Below are 21051 nucleotides of genomic sequence, written 5' to 3' on the forward strand. Positions count from 1 at the left end.
TTCCCAGTTCAGAGTTTTTCTGCACAGCTCATCTAGCATTTGTTAGATGATTTGTGGTGGTTTATGTACCTTTTGGGTTTCTTGATTAAAGCATATGAAAAACAAATCCCTCATACACCTATGAGAACATGTCATGTTCCTTGTCTGGTTTGCAACTCCTACAACCACAGAAGCCTGCAACAAGAGCAGTCTGCTTCACACAGTAAGCTATGACCGTGCCATGTATTATTTATGGTCCCATCAGATACCAACCCTAAATATCACTCAAATGGCACTTGAAGCTTTCAAATAACACGATCATGTGCAGCAAAAAGAGGAGTTCTCATGTCCCATTCTGCCAGGAACAGGCAAACGTGTTACAGAAATACCAACCAACCCAGAGAGCAAGCGTGATCACTCCTTATAATTGATAAGCATCATAAGCAACCATACGTCTTTCCTCTCTGCTTGGCTTTCTGTGTCTTAAGTCCTCTAATGGCTGAGTTCTATCCCAGGTCAAGCATGCAGCAGTGCTGATACAGCCGGTCGGTGACCCAGCAATGGCAGAGAGGTAAGTAAAGAATTTTTATGCTTATTTTGCCTGCTCAACAGTGGCCTACTTGGATCCACGCCAGCTCTTTTCCCAGTGTAAATCTGAGTAGGACCCAAGCTGGGGGTACAGGATAGCAGCGCCATTGCTGCTGTCAAGATCCACTCTCAGCCCATGCTCAACATACCCTCTGGCCTGGCCCGATCTTCTCATGAACTGCCACCTCACCTGTACCAATGGAGCATCCAAGAGGTTCTGTTGCGTACACTGCTGTGTCCGGCTGTTTGTGCCAGCAGCACTAAATGATGATGGCACATTCTGGGCCTGTAGCCTGTTTTGTTGCACACAAGCCAAAGATCTGGGTCATTCATTTTGCCTTTTTGTTTTAAAAGGCAAATGGGATTCACACAATGCAATGCATGTTAAAAGGATCCTGCATGCTGACTTCATGCAGTCATGCAAGTCCCCTCCAGCTGCCCATGGTAGAACAGTCCAGACACAAGTATACTGCCTCCTCTGCTGTTTATGAGAACTGGGTCTCAGGTAGAGGGCCAAAAAACGTATGAATGTTTATGTGTTATTGGCCGTTATGTGCTTGGGCTTTTCTTGCTTCAACAGGAGTCGTGGGTGGAGAAAGATCAGGACCCTCACAGTTGTTTTTTTCCCTAGGAAGAAAACTTCCATGGATGCCAAACCTTGATCCAGACAGGGTCCCCCAGAGCTCTTATTTAAGCAAAACAAAAACAAAAACAAACAAAAAAGAGCCAATGATTGTGACACCTTTGGGTTAATACAGACACGAATGTAGCATGTAGTTTGGTTCTCAGTGCAATTTGATTCACACTTCACTGGTTCAAGTTCCGCATCCTACCTGCTACACCAGGAATGGTTAACTTCTGCATTCCCAAGATTGTGTTCCAGGGTCTCAGAAGTGTATTTTGCAAGAGAAACTGATTTCCTCTGTAATAAAGTTAGCTGGCACTATCTCTTTCTAAGTGTCCGAAATACATGGAGGATTTTAAAAATAATCTCTGATCCATCCATCCTTATATTAAAAATGTTGGGAGTAAAAGTGGAATGGCTTATAATGCAAGCTGTGTTTACTAATATGAGCTAATAAAGTCACAGAATGTGACTTCCTATTGGACTAATGGGGATTGCATTATACTTTATTAATGATACTATATATTTTTACAGTGTGTTAGAATATGCATAGAAAAATAGGAGGATTTGCTACTCTATTAAAGGAAGAAAAAGCTATAAAAGCAGGAATTTAACTGGAAAGAAAAAATGCAAAAGGGATATTTTTAATGAAATGGTTTTCTGGATGTAATTGAATTATGCTTTAACTATATTTAAGCACAGCCAGTAGTTTGAAAGAGGTAGTACCTGTTTGCTTCTGAAATACAGATATTTTAATTTTGCAAACAAGTGGAGGCCCAGAAGGATGGGTCATCCCATAGGGGAGGAGGTTGACCCTCAGATATCCTGGCCCCATACTGTGAAAGCCTGTAAAAGTCAAAACCAGCACCTTGAATTGTTGACACTGTTCTTTTTTTTTTTTTTAGATTTTTAGATTTTGTACACACTTCCATGTATTCACACACATACAAACACAAAGTGAGAGAGAGAGAGAGAGAGAGAGAGAGAGAGAGAGAGAGAGAGAGAGAGAGAGAGAGAACAAAACCAGTCATTATGGAAACAAGAAGGACACATTACTATGGACAGAGTTCAGTGGCAGTGTTGATGGACTGGTTTGTTAATTCCAAAACTTTATGTACCACCTTAAGCAGAAGTGGAAGTTAACCATTTTCTGTTTAGCGTTAGAGTTAGTTGAATCAAGTATAGAGGCTACCAATCTCTTTAAGCAAGATACACACCACCTGGGTAATCTTTTAAACAATGTTAATGTATGCATGCACCTCTCCTGCATCCATGAATAATTAAAACCACAGATATGGAATCTACATATACGGAGTCCGGCCTGTATTTTTAGAATGAGTGCTGAAAAATAATTGAAAACAGAGATACAGGCTGAGTCTCGTTATTTGTGAGGGTTCCATTCCCAGAACTCATGCAGATGGCAAAAAAACCATTACAGCATATCCATTTTAAAAACAATGTCCTTTTGCTCAGCCATGCTGACATTTGTAATGCAGAAGCATCAGGCAGACCCTCAGGCAGAATCAATCAAATTGAAAGAATGGGAAAGAATGAAGGTGGTGATAATGTCTTGCATTCTTTTATGTGCTCTGGAGGAAGGGGGGGTCAGTTGCCTGGGAGGGAGGCTGTTCTAAATGCCTGGTGAGAGAATGATTGATGGATTGTCAGCCCTCTCTTGTATTAACGAGGCTATTGTTAAACGACTTTTTAATTTAAAGGGCCCTTCTCATTGCACTGAGATAAAACCACAGGTAAAAAAATCTGTGGGTAATTAGGTTATACCTGTATTTTATTTTTTTAACACAGCTGAAGATGTTTGTGGGAAAGTTGTGAGTAGTTCCGGTTCAGTTCCATTATGGCACTGTCCTGTAAAGAGGATGCTTTCTGGCCTTGTTGAAAGACATGGGGCAAGATGGCACATGGAGAATATCACGTGGCCTAAGACTGTGCAATTTTCTGAAGCTGAGGAAATAAGCAGTCTAGAATTAGGCCTATTAGGTTGAATTATTGTATTGCTGCAACAATTAGCTGTTCCTTGAAAGTCAGCCAGAGGAGAAAATACCTGCAAAGCCACACAGAATGCATCAAATTTGCCAGCAGTTGAAGAAGAAGAAGAAGAAGAAGAAGAAGAAGAAGAAAGGCAGCTTCATCATCTTCACTATTCAGCATGCCACAAAACAGATCCTTCAGAAAAAGAAAATCATTTCACCATGACAATGTTGAAAAGTATCCATTCAAAACCGTATGGTGGACTGACATCTGGGGAAAAACAAGCAGAATCTTATGCGATCCGGGAGCAGGGTGGGACCAGCTTCTGGCACTTAGGCTGAATTCTAAACCCCCTCCTGAGCAGCCTGGCATTACACCAGGCTAGTGCAGATCTGAGTAGCCCCATGGAGGTGGCTGGGACATGAGTTTCCTTACTTCAAGTTGTGCTCCCTCCATCTTCAAACCTGCACTGGAGACAGCATAGGCCAGCTGGCTGGCCTGTTCCAGTGCAGGTTAGGATTGGGCTGTAATATAGTCACACCCTTGGTCCATCTTGCTCATAATTTCTACTCTGACAGGTAGTTGCTCCCAAGGTTTCAGGTAGAGTATTATTTGAATGAAGCCCTGAAGCCATGTAATCTAATGCTATATGTGTTCTCTTGAAAATACCCCACTATGTTTAGTGGGGCTTTCTCAAGCCAATGAGCAGGAAGTTGCAGCCATTCTTTCCAATATGGTTAGTTTCTGGACATTTTGGCAACTTTCAATAGCATGACATACTCCTGGAAAAACTCTTGGGTTAGGTTTGGGGAGCACTGTTCTGCAGTGGTTTCAGACCTATTTAGACAATAAGGCAATGAAGATGGTGTGTGGGGGGCTGCTGCTTTGTCCTAGAGAGCAATCCTATGTTTAGGGTGTCACAGGGTCCCAACTTGTTCCCCATGCTCTTGAATGTCTATGTGAAACTACTGGATGAGGCTATCTGGAGCTTGGGCTGAAGTGTCACCCATGTGCTAATGCCACCCGGCTCTACTTCTCACTCCAACCATCATGTTTTGGGGAGGCAGTGAACACCTTGAACCTGGAGGCAGATGGAGATGGATGAGGGCAAACAAACTAAAGCTGAATCCAAATAAGGCAGTGCTGCTGTGGACAAGAAATGCAATGCTCTGGGTGAAGGAATTCAACTTGTTTTGGAGTTTACTTGCAGCATGGGGGTACTTCTAGAGACCTAGGTGGCAGCTGTCACCAGGAGTGCTTTCTCTAAGCTTTGTCTGGTTCACCAATTGTGGCCCTGGCTGGAAAAGCTGGTTCTAGTCACTGTTGTTCATGCACTGATCACATCCAAATTAATGCATGGTGCATGCACTGTACAAGATCTCCTTTGGTAGTCTCCTTCACCCACAACAAAATTACTGCCATTACTGCAATTACTCCTTCACCCACCTCCTCCAAAATTACTGCCATTAGAACACAGCATGGATGACAGTTACAAGGGGAAGTGGACTTCCCTACCACTGGGTCTCAGATCTAAAAACAACCCCAGCTCTTGCCTAATCTTCTTTGTAGCAGTTCCTAATGGTAAGAAGGGCTGGGCCACAGATCTAAATACTTCTGTTTTGTCCTCTCCATAGCAGTTCTTGTCTACAGGTCACCAAGGGAAATATTTTTGCTTTTCAGCGAAGGCATTTTTGTAGTCCTTGTTGTTTCAGACAAAAGTTCAATGTACACTTTATCCAAGCATTCTTTCCAGAGAATATTCATATTTTGCTTTAAAAAAAAGAAAAGAAAACTAGAGATGTTCAGGTTTGGCTTCTGACCAATGAGAAAGAGAGAACTAAATTAATTTGAGAAGCAAATTGCGTTAAAGGGGGAACTGATAGATAAGCAGTCATGGGAAATCCATCTCAACGGAGGACAAATGAGCAGAACTTGACTTTCCTCTAACCCTTAATCTATTTATAGGAGGGAGAATCGGGGAATGAAGTACCTCTCAACAGAAGTTTAAATCAACAACTACAATTAATTGCCTTCACTTTTGGGCTGCAGCCTGTGAGTGCTGCTCGCATACAAACTGCCAATCGTGCTATGCTAGAATCAGGATTAAAACTGTTGACAGAGCAACTTTTGGTTGACAAAAAAGAAACAAGTCACCCTTTATACTCCTCTGGCTTCAATTTGAGGTGCAAAATTCACTTTATGAACTCGCTGCGGTTGAGTTTCATGCCAGAGATGCCCTTTTCAGAAGTTACCTTCTATGCATTCATTGACTGCATGGATGAGGGAGCAGGGACACCACCCCTGAGACCGGCAAGCTTGCAGTCTCTGCCCTGAGCCCCACACACTTGAAGGAAGTTCTGAAAGGGGTGCCAGCGCCGGTACAGATGTACACATGTGGTTGCCTCTTTCAGGTGTTCAGCTGAGGATGTCAATATGTGGTACAAGGCCAGTGCACTTCAGGCATTCTGGCCCCACAGTGGTTCAAGCTCTCACAGTTCAGCACCTTGAAATGGGCCCAGAAATGGACTGGAACACAGTGCAACTATTTTTTAAGACTTGTGAGATGCATTCCATGCACCCAGTTCCAGTTAGGGGCTGCCATATTTCCCATGAACTGAAACTTCCAAACCGCCTTCATGTGCAGGGCTAAGGGAGTTGCCTTTCCCACCTCAGCCCGTAGTTCACACGTGTGCCCCTCATGGAAGGAATTGGGACCTTGACCGCTGCTGCTGGAGCAAGAAGCTGCTGCTCTGTGCCTCGCTGATGGTGCCGCCAGACTTGAAGGCAAGCAAGTTTTCTGGGCTGCGAATATGGTCATCCTGTCTATCAATGCATTAAATAAATGTTCTTTACATTAGGGGAACAAAAGAACTAGTAAAAAGTACCTGGTTGCTATAACAACAGTATCGCCAACAAATTCCTGGCTCACTTGTTTCATTTTGTTAATGGTCAAATGGCATGGATTACAAATGGATTCAACAGATTAAAAGCAAGCTGCACATTCGGATGCTGCCTCTTCTCTCCCCCCACCCCCACCCTGGGGAATTTTACCAAGATGATTATTTTGTTTTATAGCCCATCTTATCTCAAGGTCTCTAGCAAAGCTTGCACCAAAGTTGTTGGTTTTTTTTTTGCACTCTAGCTAAAACTCTGCCCAAGCAACAGAGATATGCCCAATTTCTGCCATGTTTGAAACGTGTGTCAAAAGGTAGAACTGTCAAAACAATGAAGATCTCATTGAGGTATCTCTTTGCTGTGGATGATGAACAGGGCAACCTTTGCAAGTGTATGCATAAGGAAGTCCCAATGCATTCAATGAGGCTAATTTCTCTAGGAAGTGCGTATAAGATTGCAGGCTTGCAGTGCAAAGCTATGCATGGCTACTCTGAAGTCAATCCCTTTTGAGTTCAGTGGGGTTTACTCTCAGATAAGTGCATACAGGATTGCAGCCATACTCTAATAAAACTGGGGCTTGTGGGAAGGCAGAAACAGAAATGAAAGAGGAAAGTTTATTTTAAAAAAATCACCTGAAAATGAATGGGGGCTTCTGAACCAAACTGAGACCCCCTGACTGGGTTCCAAAAGGAACTAGTGCAGAACCCAAATGGTCCTGCCGTGAAGGAAACAGGAAGTCATAAAAGTAAGTGAGGTCTCAGAATGGATTTTAAAAAATGCAAACCCCTACATTTGGTGAATGCATCCCCCATAGAATTTTTGATGACAGCGCCTTTGCTTGTCCAATAATGCAGCAAAAACAGTAGTAAGAGTTGTAATGCTAATCAAAACAAACCATAATGGATCATCTACATAGCACTTCTTGAGTGCACTTCATACTTCACTAACCTTTATAACAGCCATTGATAGCACCGTTGGAATTTGGGTGCAATGCTGCCTGCAGGACTCTGGAGGGAAGCATACTGTCCAAACACTTGAGGCCATCTTACCCACACTCCATGATGCCTATAGGAGGTGTGCCCTTCTGTGCAACTTCCTTCTTGCCCTTTCTCCCACACACTCTCTCTTTTTCCCTGACCACAGGTGGAAGGATGCACTCTTAAGCTCACTCTCCATAACGGTGGACAACCACTATGAGCATGTCCTCAAGCACGCACAAACAGAACGGCTATAGGGTTCTCTGTTCCACAAACAGTGGGAGCCTCTGATACTTCTAAAGAGGTGTATGCCTGAGAAACTGTGAGTAAAGTCTTTACTCTTTACTCAGCATGTGGTTGGTCTGTGGAACTCCTTGCCACAGGATGTGGTGATGGCGACTGGCCTGGACCCCTTTAAAAGGGGATTGGACAAGTTTCTGGAGGGAAGATCCATTACAGGGTACAAGCCATGATGTGTATGCGCAACCTCCTGATTTTTGAAATGGGCTATGTCAGAATGCCAGATGCAAGGGAGGGCACCAGGATGCAGGTCTCTTGTTATCAGGTGTGCTCCCTGGGGCATTTGGTGGGCCGCTGTGAGATACAGGAAGCTGGACTAGATGGGCCTATGGCCTGATCCAGTGGGGCTGTTCTTATGTTCTTATGTCTTCCTTTAGGAACCTTAACAGCCTCTGTTCCTGTGTGTGTTTATTGATAGCAGAAAACTAGCTGCGTGATGGAATTTCCCATAGGAAAAGGGTTCTTCTGCTGATCTTCCTGCTTCCTAGAACCTCCTTTTCCAACACCAGAACACAAGCAGTATCTTGGAAGGTGAGCTCAGGCTCTGTGTAGTCCACCTAGAGAGTCGACCAGCGCTCACAAGCAGGCAGGTAACAATCGTGCCCTTCGGTTTGTTTTCTTCTCACCCAGCAGGGGCCAAACTTGCTTATTGTCAAAGCCACATAAGATAAACTTCAGATGTTTAAGAGCTGCAAGAGAGATGTTGAGAGCTGCAATATTTAAGAAGCATTAAAATTCTTAAATACTCAACTCACATGAAAACTAAACTTATGTTTTAATCCAGTGGACTCGCAATTTATACCAGTAAATAATTAAAAAGCTTGAACATTTCTGATTCACCTTCTTTATTAATTGTAATGCAAAAAGGAGCTCAGCCAACCTTCCAAGAGCTGCACATTATATGTCAAAGAGCCGCATGTGTCTTGTGAGCCATGGCTTGGCCACCACTGTTCGTAGCCCCTGATAGTGAAACTGATAGTGTCTCTATGAATGGAAGGAACAAACATTCTCAGCCTAGCTTACTTCACAGGGCAGTTCCAAGGATAAAGTGCGGGAACCATACATTGCCTTGAGCAATTGTGAGGAAGGGCTGGCTAAACTTAATCTAGATCCAGAGCCAAAACAGGGCTGCACACTTGCACACTCATCGTAGTGCAGCTACAGCCAGTGGTCTAAGGGTCCCAAACTTTTTACAGGCCCTAGACTGATTTATGAACGCCCCGGGGATGTAGCTATAATGGTGATTGAGCAGCAGTGCTCACCCCTCAAGCTTCTTTAACCCTTGATGCACATAGCCTAATCTGCCCTGTCAGTTTCGTGAACCACCAAAAATTGGGTCGCGACCCACTGCTGGATCCTGGGCCCACAGTTTGGGAACTACTATCCGAATGGCTTTGCAAAGCAAATGCAGGGACTCTAAAAACTTTCTGCTGGGTGGCAGTCCTTCGGAACAACACAGGTTCACTCTGCTAGCATTCTTGACGGAAGTGGAATGAACTGTGATTCTTTTAAAGTTGTGCTTGCATCTTATGTACATGTTTATCTCGGCTGTGTTTATCGGGAGACTCGGATCCCCCTCCAATTTGTTTGTAAATATGCCCCACCACTCGTCTGTTTTTATGTATTAATATGTATCTGCTCATTTATTTTGGGTAGCAACCTGTTTCATAGCAATATTTTAATAAAAATCTGTGAACAGGCGGGAAAAGGAACGCGCAATACAAACAAACATGAGCTGTGCAACTCAGAAGGATGAGAAATGCAAGCGGAATTCCCTTTCACGCTCTGCAGAAAAGGAAAGGCACGTATTGTTCCCTCCTAGCTTTGGCAGGGAAACAGCAGCATCCTAGACAGCATAGGATCTTCCATCCTAGATAGCATTCATGGAGAAGCGGGTACCCTTCATATTTCTGGTGAGCCTCTGTCAATAATGGCTGACCATGAAAGTGAAATGGAACCTCAGTGTTCAGAGCCAGGAAAATGCTGAGCTAGATGCTGGGGGCAACTGGGGAAGATCATTGCTCTCCTGTCCAGCTAAGGAGTCCACAGGGGCCACTAGAAGAAACTATGGCCCAGTCCTTCTTGGGCTGGAGGATCTCCTGATCTGCCAGAATAAAGTCAGGATTGCTACTGCTGCAGCCATACTGTCATTCTGTGGCACAGACACTGGTAAGTCCCACGCCGGAAGTGGCAGGCCTTGGATCCTCCGCCACAGAAGGTAAGGTGGTGGCAGATGGATCTTAGTAGCAGTGGCGGCAGTGGCAACTGTGTGATATGGAATCCCCGACCTGAACCCGATACACCCCCTTGAACCTAACAGATGTACACCAGCAAAAGAAGTGGCATAGATCTGAGTAGGCCCATTGGGGACCAATGTATCATGGAGGTAACAAGTCAAATATTTCTTTACTTACCTCTCCGCTGCTGCCTGCACCTCGTCTGGCCTGTGGGGTGCAGTGGAGGCTGTGTTGGCACAGCTGCATCATGCAGGCCGGCTAAGGACAATCTTGGGCCCCAAGTCTAGCCCAGCAAGATGACTCTGTAAATAAGGAATATCTTGTTAAGAGTATTTCTATACCACTTGTCAATAAAAAGGTGCACAAAAAGGTTTACATAGTGAAATAAACAACTAAGCAAGATCTTAAGCGGTTCCCAGACTGTGGGTTGGGACCCACCAGTGGCTCATGACCCAATTTTGGGTGGGTCACAAAACTGACAAGTTGGTAGCTGACAAGGAAAATACACTGAGCCCTCGGGAAAGTGAATGGGCTTTCCATACTCATGAATAGGTGGACGTGCCTTGGTCCACTTTGAAAGGCAGGCTGAGGGGAATGAAATGTCAATCCAGGATTGGGTACCCTTTGCTGCTTAGGAGATACTCACCTGCAGGTTTTAGCTTTGATGGCCTACTAAACTAAGCAACTGCACACAGAGCTGAGCAATTCTGGTCCTAGTCTGGGTGACTCCTGACGTTTTAGGATGGAAACTGATGAGTTGCACACGAAGCTTGATAAGAACCTGGATTCCCTTGGCTTTTCAGACCCCAATTTTTGTCATTTTAAAAATAAATATGTCAGAAGATCAGGCTGTAAATCAATGGTAAAGTTCATGCCTGCATGCAGAAATGCCTCCCAGATTCAATCTCTGACCTCTTCAGGAAGGGTGGGGAAAGCCCCCTGCCTGAAACGCTGGGTCACCCCTGCCAGTCAATGGTGAAGTAGGTGGGCCAAGTGTCTGACCCAGTATAATGCAGTTTCCCTTTGTCTTTGGCAGAAAATGGTTTCAGAATACAACAATACTGACTGCTTGCTAATCCTGTGTCCATATAGATCAGACCAATCTTGTCAATCTCTACCTTAAAGCTCCCAGAAAGTGGGAATGGGCAGATCAAAACAAAATGGGTTTTATAATGAATTATTCTGTTCTTTAGCACTGAATGCACGTAGCCCTGGCCTTAGGTAGGATTATAAAAAGTTTGTCAATGATTTAAAAATCGGAGAGTAGTTTAAGTAGGAGCAACACAGATATGCCTGGAGAGTTATTAAAAGCAGGAAATAGCAGACATTGAAATAAAAAATGCAGCCTTTGTAATAGTCTTGCCGCCAGAAAGCCCTGCCCCTTTTAAAACCTCTCACTACATTATCTCATGAGAAACATTTCCATTTGCCCTCCTTCTCTATTGTTCATTTCACTCACTTGTTGGGTCTTTTTGTTAATCTGCTTTTAAGCTCTCCCTTGAAAGACCTATCTTTGCCTTTGCTGGTGCGGGCAAGCATTTAGCACGGCAGGGATGCCGTGGAGAGTGGGTCTTTGGGAGACATAAGTAATAAACCAAGAGAAGGATTGGAGGTGGGGGGATGTGGGAGGGGCAGGAAATTAACAGCAAACTTCCTCAAGCAAAAGACGCCCCATTCTGTCCTTTTAGATTGCGGTTCAAAGAAGAAAAGAGTCCACTTCTGAATGTGTTCTGTTTGGAGAATCCATGTACAGAACCCCACCACTGAAGGCACATGTGTTTCCAGGGCTCAAGCCCCTCCCCTTCCTCACCCCCTTTCCCCCCCTCTTCCTTTTTGAATCCAGGGAGTGGGAAGGGATATGGCAGAGGTTGGGACACTAGCAGCAAAGAGAGTTGGCATTTGGTGTCTGGTGTTGGGCTGGGAGGTTTGGGGCTGACACTGCATCCTGGAAACAGAGAGGCTCCTTTTTAAATTCTGAAACATGATAGGGCCTCAGTGTTAGGGAGACTAAGAGCAAACGTTAACTTCCTGCTTCCTCTTTGCTCTTGGTCTCCCTTCTAGGCTGCAGGCTGCTTACCTGTTTGCCTCTGTAAGCTTTCTGCTTACAGAAACAAGATGCGTGAAAACAAGATGTGTTTTCACTTCCGTGCGAATTTAATCCACATAAACAGAGGTAATAGGGTGCAGAGAACTGTGGATAACTGGACCTGCGGATACCAGGGATCACCTGTAAAATATTTTTAATACAAATACCAAAATGGGCTGGTAGGTGCCATCTTAGAAAGGCATTCTCTTTGCCCTTGCACAGTGGAGAATGCCTCTTGTAAGATGGTGCGTACTGTGACAAATGTGTACAGCATGTTGGACTGCCTGGACATTGATCCAGCAGAGGATTTGCACAGCAGCTCTGTCAGGCCAATCAGCTTTTTTGGGACAGAATGGGGGAGTCAAACGTAGGATGAGATCTAGCACTTCACTCCCCCCTCCCCCCCCCCAAAAAAAAAGATATTGGCAGTTTCATTGATCATCTGATGGGAGAAGAAGTGTGCAGTTCAGTCCGTTGCATCAGTCTGGAGAATCACCGAGCCATAGGTGGGCCTGATGCCTCGTCAAGCAAGGATTTATCTGCAGACTCCTAACTCTACTGTGGGCATACTGTTTTGAAAGTCAAGTCACAGATATTTAAAATGACATGTATAAATTTCTATACCAGTTCTGTTTGAGATCATTCCCATGCATGCCTCTCTTAGTGTATGTCCACACTACTGACTTAACCTGTTTTAAGAACTCTTCCAGGGGGCTGCATAATGGCTATATTACACCTATTTAGATCACCATGACACCTGTGTGGACAAACACAATAGTTTCCCACATATCTACTATAACACATGCCTATACACATTTTGCTGTCTTAAAAGTTAGACCTGTTCTTGGGTATATTTGGGGAGCTGAATCCAAAAATGACATCAATTTGCCTGTTTGGCACTAGTTTTGGGGATATGGCATAGCCTCTTTATATGCTGATTCAAGCAGCTTCCTTGTGAGGAAGCCATGGCATCGGCTTCCTCATGAGGAAGGTGCTTGAACCAAGCATTAAGCTGGCTATGCTATATCCCTAAAACTAGAGCCAATCAGGGAAAACAGATGCCATTTTTGGATTCAGCACCCCCAAAATATCCTAAGGTCATTCAAACATTGGCAACTAAAATAACTTTTTTTTTGTAGGCTTTTGAATTAGAGTTTAGTGAAGGTGCTGGGAATTTTTCACTGGCGAATCTACTGCCCCTTATTTCTCACAAAACTGCAATTTCCTTTAGGAGGAGAATGACTATGGACCACGACTTGGATGGGATGGGATGACTTGGGTGACTCGGAAGCATGCAAATCATGCACTTGAAAGCATGCATTTTTCAAGGCTCATACAGACTCAAATCACACATGGCAAAAACTTGGACACTGATTTGGAACTCGGGGGTTTTACCCTAAAAAGAAAAGATTCGAATAGGCTTGAGTCAAGACTTGCTTTTGTGTGTGCTTGTGACTCTGTTTTTGCGTCTGCTTGTTTGATTTTTTTTTTTTTTTTGCTGCTTCCGCGGCTTGACTCGCTTTTTCTTTGTCTTTACACTCAGATTTGAGTGAAATTGACTCTAAAAATGCCTCTGGACAAGTCACAACAGCCCCTGTTATGACTCGTTTGCAACTTAAGTCAAGGGGGGAGGCTGGAAACTCAAGAGTTGAGGAAGTGGCTCTGGCACATCTGCTATTAACACAGGCTTGCAGCAGGGAAGAGAAAGCGGGGAAGGGAAGAGCCGGAGCTTTGCAATTAAGGGGCAATACATAGTTAATCCATTGTGCCTCACTATAATTTAGCTATGAGAATTCTAATAGAATGAAGCCAATATACAACTGCAGTGTACGTATAGCCTGTGGTATTGGCCTGTTCATATTCTGTATTTCTATCTGTCTCTCTCAATCTCTCTCTCAGTGCAACCTTTTTAGTCGGGTTTTGGTTCCAGCATTGACTGCCATGTGTTTGGAAAGCAGATTCTGTGCTAAATGCTTTTGGCCTAGCTAGCTTGAACCAACCCTGATGTAATTTATACTCCACCAAACAAGGTAGTCCCTCCCATCTGCTTCCTGGTGAAATAACATGACAGGACTGCTGTTGCTCAGGCCTTCTGACGAGGTAAGCTTAATCATGCTTCCCAATAAGGTCCTGTTTATAAATACTTCATTATTAATAAAGCCGAGCAATTTGCAGCAAGGCTGAAAGATGATTTATGCTCACGTGCTAAGCAAGCCTATCAATTTAATATTATTGGCACCTTATAACATGCCTTGTAACAGCTTGTCGCACCATCATCCGTTAAGCATTTCCTCTTAATGCATTTCATACTGAGCCCTGTAATAATTTGCTAGAGGATGCAGCTGCATCTATTTAGCTTCCCCCCCCCCAATCAATACAGATAGAGCATTTTCTAAAATGGCAGCAGAAATTAAACGATTTTGGGATAGTCTAACTAGAAACAGAGTTTCGTCTCTCAGCTTGAAGAGCAATGTGGCTTTCAGATAGTGTACCTTAAGAATGGTTTTGAATGCTGGAAAGAGACAGGGCCAAGCCAAGGCATACCCCAATGGTTCCCCCCCCAAGGCATACCCCCCCCAATGGATTCACCTAATGGTATGAGGATCAGCCATTTTCAACCACTGTGCCGTGGCACACTGGTGTGCCAAGAATGATCCCCAGGTGTGCCATGGGCAGGTCCTAGGAGAGGGGGGTAAAGGGGATAATTTGTACCTGGGCCCAGGGTCAGAAAGGGGGCCTAGGAGCCAAAGGAGGGGGCCCAGAAAGTTCCTGGGACCTGACATTTTCCTATCTCACCTGAACTTGCTGCCAGTGCATAGGTGCATGCAGTGTTAACTGCTGCTGCAAGCCATAAACACCAGGCCCAGAAAAGCATCCATGACCCTCCTTAACACAGTGTCAAATCTTGGAGGAAACTGGCCCGCTACAGTAGCTCTTTGGCTTGTGGATGCCATAACCATGAAAGAGTGTATAGAAGCTCAGGGACGCAGCTGTGGAGCTACAGTGGCTGCAAAAGTTCATTTTGATCCATTCTAGTGCAAATCTAAATACGATGATGCTAATTTTCTGCAATCAATTTTCTATATTTCAAACATTTTAGAGAGACTTAGGAGTGTGTTTGGTTTTTCATATTATTTTATCTAGCTGCCAATGCCGCATGGTCAGGCAGACCTGGGCTCTGCATCAAGAAGCCTAGTAGACCTGAGCTCCAAAGACTATTGTGACTGTCAGCACCCTCTCCTGTCCTATTTTGCCCCCCCCCCCGTTCTGCCTGCCCCACTGCCCCTCTTCCCCTTTGGGAAGAGGCCCAGAAGAAACCCCCTGCTAAAATTCCTCTCATAGGCCCTGGCCGTGGGAATTTGGGAGAGGGTTATTTATTAGTAGGGTCATTGGGGGATGTGACAGCACTGTGTGCCTTGTCAATTGTCCAAAAGCTGATAGTGTGCCTTGACCTCTTTAGTGCCTTGCCAGTGTGCCATGAAATGAAAAAGGTTGAAAATCACTGCCCCAGATGCTTTGCAGTATTGCAAAGAATACTGGGTGCATCTTACTGGTCACATACTTCTAGGCTACCAGGTCTGCTGCTAAGCAGACCCTTAGACTGAGGGAGTGGGTCCTTGAAGTCCAAGGGTGACCCTTGTTGAAGAAGGGTAGTCTCTCATTATTTGATGAATTATCTTCAATGCTCCCTTCCCCATATGTTTCAAAATATACCTTTTTTTGCCTTGCTGACTATGATGCTGAAACTTTGGATTAGACATGGCAAGCAGACATTCTTCCCTTTCTTGCAGAGCCGTCCCTACAAGGGTATAGGCAATGGTGTGGGCCTGGGGCAACTCAACGAGTGCAGGGGGCCCCTTATTATGGCCATATGTCGGTCATGAAAGCACCGGGCCCAGGGCAGCTGTCCCAGTTGCCCTACTCAAGGGACAGATCTGTTTACTTGTCAAAACCTTTGCAGTGGTGACATGTATGCTGGAAGGCGGGAGCAGATTATTTCTTACTAGTCATTTGAGTTCAGTGCTGGTGCACTGTCCTTTATATTTCTGTGAGTATAAGAACAAATAATTGCTGTTTAAACTTAAAAGTCAGGAAAGGAACTTTTAAAATAGGTCTGTTAGCCATGGTCTGTATAGCCACTCAAGCTATATCAAGAAAAGGTGTCACATTTGGAGTTTGTCCACACCTTTTGTTTATTGCCATACATTATTTCTAAGGAGAAATGAAATCCCATTGAATAAGAGCTCACACCTCCGGAATGAGTAATCAGAAATCATGCTCAGGCCTATCTGTGATCATCTCACATCACCCCAGCAGCAGGTATCCTGGACATTCACTCCCTGTTGGTACAGTGTGCTGGTTGGCAACCTTCAGTCTCGAAAGACTATGGTATAAGCCTACAGCACCCGGTGTTCCCAAGCGGTCTCCCATCCAAGTACTAACCAGGCCTGACCCTGCTTAGCTTCCAAGATCAGAGACGTGCAGGGTAACAGTGTGCTAGGATGCCACAAATGGCTAGAGGATGGTGGCTGGGTCAGGTGGCTCTATTGCTTAGGTGAAGGAAGATGCCATGACCTCACTCAGAGAGAAGGAAGCCTCATGAGATGCCAGACAATCCCTGGGATGCAAGGTTTGATGTGTGAGGTTTGAAGATGGAGGTAACATATCGATGAGGATATCATATGTCTTGTTTCTGGAATCTGGATTAGTAAGGAGATCATGGGGCCATTCGGTAAGGCAAACCAGGGTAACTCTAGTCTCTTTCTCCTTGAGAATATGAGATGCAAGCAGGAAAGGGCAGGAGCTGGATGGTACTGGGGAACCCTGAGAGGTAGGGTTCACCAGCATTGTGGGTGGAGGAAGAGTGGGTGAGGTGATTCCTTGCCTTTGGGGACTGTGGTTGAACAAACCCAGGGCAACATCTTGGGAACCTCCTGAATGGTTATGTTGATGCTGAAGCAGGCCTTTAAAAGGCCACTTCTGGTGACTGACAGCCCACTCCTGAGCTGCCTGATACTCAGGGCTGTAGTGGCGCCAAAAATGGCTGCTGCTGCATCCTGCACACTCAGTGGGCAGCACTGGAGGTTCCTTGAGAGAAGGGGACTTTTGCCTCCTTCCCCTGGGTAAGGTGAGTAGCCCCACAATGGGGCTATTCAATTTTACAGCAACCCAAGGGTCGGCATAGAATTGAGAGCCTCCGTGTTGGGCAGGTGACCCAACACGGAGGCTCAAGGTCCAGTGGAGACCTCCATGGTTTCCATGGAGGAGCATTGAACCCTTCATCGCCTTCCCCCCCCCCAAACTGAAAAGCCCCAACATTGCACCTTTTTCTTGTAACATGCTCCAGCATGCCAATCATTTTGGTTGCCCTCATTTGTACCTTCTCCAACTCTGCAATCTCCTCCTTGAGGTGTGCCCATAAGAACTGCCCTCAGTATTCCAGATTTATATGGGACAGTATAATCCGAACAGTTTTATTTTCTTTCTCCCTTTCCTTAATGACCCCTAGCCTGGAATTTGCCTCCTTTCCAGCTGCTGCACAGAGGGACAATGTTTTCCCTGTGCTATCCACCATGACCCCAAGTCTCTTTTGTGGCTCATCACCGACAACACAGAGTTGTTGTGGAAAGCAAGGATGATGATGTTCGGAACTCCTTTATTTTAATATAAAAATTAACTTAAGACCTGCCCTGCCATAAGAAGCTTCTGGTTGAATTCCACCTTCCTGCAGGACTGCCACATACCAGTGTGGGCTGTGATGATGCTCTGAACGTGACGCATGGCTTACTTTTCACTAAGAGGTTGCAGTGAATGGCTGGCCTGCCCATGACTTGCAGTGTGACAAAGTGGCAACCCTGCGCCTGTTCACTGTGCCTGCAGACCATGAGTTTGTGCTTCCTTCCCAACTCCATTTTCTTTCTGCCTCTCTTCACAGTCCTCCTACATCTGCGATTTAATCTTTAAAAAAAGTGGCCCCCTGCAATGTTATTGGAGATAAAATTCTTAATTGTAAATTTCCTTGCGTTTGTGAGTTTGCCTCAGATCCTTAACATTTTTTTAATGTCATTTTTATGTGAATTTCCATGCTATTTTAATTCATTAGTCACGGGCTATCATTTTTCGATGTAATTACTGTAATTTCATCAAGTGACATAATTACAGTAAATACTTGAAGTAATTTCCATTCGTAGGGAAGAAAAAGAGAGAGAGAGTGAGAGATCTGGAGGTGTTATAATGTCATCTAATAAACTATTTACGATGTGGAAAGATAAATTATGATGACATATTTATTGCATGTAATGACATAACTGAGTTCTGACAGCATGCTGAAGGGAGGCTGTAAATGACATAAATGAAACCAGCAATGACATCATATGCTGGTAATTTTGAAAGGAAGTTGGATGGCATCACTGGGCACCTATTTGCTACATTGCAAGAGCTCTGCTTTTACGTGCCAAATCACTTTGATGAAGACATTCCTTGTAGCTGCTTGAGCTCCTGTCCTCAGATGGCACTTCATTCATCCAATGGAGGTCCTACCAGCTATGTGCATGCAGAAGTGCCTGGGTACGCAGTTAAAAGAGTTGGCCAAAAATGCCACCATCCCTTCAGCTTTTTGCTGTTTTCTGAGGTTCATATACAGCAAAGGCTAGTCTCAGACTGTTGGAGCAGGGGCACCACTGGACCTCTCCCCTTTGTCTCTGGTCTTGCCCTGGTAATAATAATATACAGTATTTATATACCGCCTTTCTTGGTCTTTATTCAAGACTTTATTCAAGGCGGTTTACATAGGCAGGCTTATTAAATCCACGCAGGGATTTTTACAAATTGAAAGAAGGTTCTCTCTTTCAAGAACCACCACATTCGAGCTGTTACACTCCGATCTGGTTTAACATTCTGGCCTCCATCCTCCCACGCTCCGAGCAGATGGAACAGCTCAGCTGCAGCTTGTCAGCTGCTTGAAGGTCGCACGGTGCCGGTGGCCTCGAACTGGCGACCTTGTGGATGTTAATCTTCAGGCAAATGGAGGCTCTACCCTCTAGACCAGACCTCCTGCCCAGATTGTCTTCCCAATTTTTCTAGCATTGGCAGTTTCGGACATTACCAGGGTCTCACCTCAAAAATGTCAGGGTTTTGGATGCATTCAGCTTGGCAACTCTCATCTTGACTAATATGAGACTGAGAGAATCAGCTGGTACCAGTCACCATGGTTGACCCTTAATAAGTGGACAGAGTTCCCCATCAGACACATTGGCTACAGTTCCAAAAGTAATGACTTACGTGTAACCACCATCAACGTATTATTGCTGCTTTCAAAAATATGTTTCTTTCACAGCACAAACAGCATATAGAAGGAGGGCTGGTTTAGCGCTCTCCAAGGCCAACTGTACGTCAGAATGTTAAATCTTGAGGAAGAAAAACGTCACACTTCCCAGTTCTTTTCATTCAACCCTACTGCAACTTGACTTCAGCTAAGCTGGCTTGCAACATCACATGCATGTTTGCATGGTGGGGTGCCATGCATAAATGTGCATGTCCAAATTGATCCAAGTCAGGCAAATTGAACGTGGTCCAATTTGGAGGATCAAACAGGAGATCGCTTTCCAGGGTGTTACCTCTTTGTTTTCTTCTTTTTGGCATATGGCGGGTGGATTTTTCTGAGTTACCCTTTGCTCGTGAAGGTAATTTGGCCCTTTTAACTTACATTGCGACTGTGGGAGGGGGTGACACTCAGGACCAGTACCCTGGTGCATGGGAATGAATCACCCCACCCCCAAGCTAATACAAGTCACAGAAATGAAGCTAGTATTGGCACCAATGGTTGCTTGCCTTCTGCAGCTAATAGCAGCTTCAGGGCATGATTTGCATTCACATCGTGGCATGGGGGGGGGGAGTTCTGATCTCACAGGTCCTGATCCTGATCCTAACTGCCTAACGAATGCTATTTAAATAGAAAAGTCAACATGGAGCCAAATGGCACTGTGAGGGCGCAATCCTAACCCCTTATGTCAGTGCTTTTTAGCACTGACATAAGGGCAACGCATCATCCTCGGCATCACCTGGCAGGACAAAGTTCCAAACAACACAGTCCTGGAACGAGCTGGAATCCCTAGCATGTATGCACTGCTGAAACAGAGACGCCTGCGTTGGCTCGGTCATGTCGTGAGAATGGATGATGGCCGGATTCCAAAGGATCTCCTCTATGGAGAACTCGTGCAAGGAAATTGCCCTACAGGTAGACCACAGCTGCGATACAAGGACATCTGCAAGAGGGATCTGAAGGCCTTAGGAGTGGACCTCAACAGGTGGGAAACCCTGGCCTCTGAGCGGCCCGCTTGGAGGCAGGCTGTGCAGCATGGCCTTTCCCAGTTTGAAGAGACACTTGGTCAACAGTCTGAGGCAAAGAGGCAAAGAAGGAAGGCCCATAGCCAGGGAGACAGACTACACTTGCTCCCAGTGTGGAAGGGATTGTCACTCCCGAATCGGCCTTTTCAGCCACACTAGACGCTGTGCTAGAACCACCATCCTGAGCGCGATACCATAGTCTTCCGAGACTGAAGGTTGCCAACTCTAAGGGCAACATTCCCTTACTTTGAGGAGGTCTCCGTGAGTGACACCCAACTGCAGGACGCAACACATGTTCCATTGGCTGGAAAGCACTGACATAATGGGTTAGGATTGTGCCCTGAATGTAACACATACTTTGGCTCTGAAGACTGGGCTATTGGTTTTCTAAAGAAATAAATATGAATCTTGCAAATAAGCAAATGAAATGCACTCCGGAGCCTCTGAAAACCCACAGGACAAAACAAGCCAGCCACATGCTCAGTGGCTATGGGAACTGGGTCTCCAAGGGGTCTGTCTGAGAGCTTTCACTTAAATTATCGTGATCATCAGTGGTGTCACAGCCCACCAAATGCTTGGACAGATGCTTGGCAGAGCCAGGATGGTGTAGTGGTTTGGGATCTGGACTTGAACCTGGAACATCCAAGTTCAAATTCCCATTTGACCATGAAGCTTCCTGGGCAGGGTGACAAGACATCCTCTTTTTCCAGGTCATGTTCTCTTTTTTAACCTCATGTCCTGGAAAAGAACTTAAATGTCGTCCTTTTCCCTGTGAGTGGGCCCCTGCAGGCAGCCCGTAGCCTTCTTGTAATTAATAAATTATATGTAATATAGTTTTAAATTTAATAGTAAATAATATAGTGTTTCAATTAACCATATGAAATCAACATACATGTGTTTTTAGTGTTTTATTTTGTCGTATCCTCCATTTTTCTTGGATGCCCTACATTTTGGGATGTCTTGTCCTCCTTGTGGTTCTTGGGTGACCTTGGACTAGTCATGATCTCACAGCATCATCTACCTCACAGG

The 21051-nt window shown here is 44.9% G+C and overlaps 1 long non-coding RNA gene across 1 annotated transcript in view; it reads left to right on the plus strand.

Moving 5' to 3' along the window:
- Positions 1 to 371: 371 nt before the first annotated feature.
- LOC136656947 (uncharacterized) overlaps positions 372 to 21051 on the plus strand; it is a 38941-nt gene continuing 18261 nt past the window's right edge. Inside the window, exon 1 of the long non-coding RNA XR_010794729.1 lies at positions 372 to 550. This is a non-coding gene — a long non-coding RNA (uncharacterized lncRNA). The remainder of the gene's footprint in view (positions 551 to 21051) is intronic.

The sequence above is a fragment of the Tiliqua scincoides genome, chromosome 7 (assembly GCF_035046505.1).
Source record: "Tiliqua scincoides isolate rTilSci1 chromosome 7, rTilSci1.hap2, whole genome shotgun sequence".
Classification (NCBI taxonomy): domain Eukaryota; kingdom Metazoa; phylum Chordata; class Lepidosauria; order Squamata; family Scincidae; genus Tiliqua; species Tiliqua scincoides.